This window comes from Bubalus kerabau, chromosome X (assembly GCF_029407905.1).
Source record: "Bubalus kerabau isolate K-KA32 ecotype Philippines breed swamp buffalo chromosome X, PCC_UOA_SB_1v2, whole genome shotgun sequence".
Classification (NCBI taxonomy): Eukaryota; Metazoa; Chordata; class Mammalia; order Artiodactyla; family Bovidae; genus Bubalus; species Bubalus kerabau.
The window spans coordinates 82,888,972-82,889,592 of record NC_073647.1 but is presented as its reverse complement, the minus strand read 5'-3'; positions in this window follow the sequence as shown (position 1 = coordinate 82,889,592).

The window sequence follows — 621 nt, the reverse complement described above, 5'->3', positions numbered from 1 at the left end:
ATGGGAAATAGATGGGGAAACAGTGGAAACAGTGTCAGACTTTATTTTTCTGGGCTCCAAAATCACTGCAGATGGTGAATGCAGCCATGAAATTAAAAGATGCTTACTCCTTGGAAGGAAAGTTATGATCCACCTAGACCGCATATTGAAAAGCAGAGACATTACTCTGCCAACAAAGGTTTGTCTAGTCAAGGCTATGGTTTTTCCTGTGGTCATGTATGGATGTGAGAGTTGGACTGTGAAGAAGGCTGAATGCCGAAGAATTGATGCTTTTGAATTGTGGTGCTGGAGAAGAGTCTTGAGAGTCCCTTGGACTGCAAGGAGATCCAACCAGTCCGTTCTGAAGGAGATCAGCTCTGGGATTTCTTTGGAAGGAATGATGCAAAGCTGAAACTCCAGTACTTTGGCCACCTCATGCGAAGAGTTGACTCATTGGAAAAGACTGATGCTGGGAGGGATTGGGGGCAGGAGGAGAAGGGGACGACAGAGGATGAGATGGCTGGATGGCATCACTGACTCAATGGACGTGAGTCTGATTGAACTCCAGGAGTTGGTGATGGACAGTGTGGCCTGGCATGCTGTGATTCATGGGGTCGCAAAGAGTCGGAGATGACTGAGCAA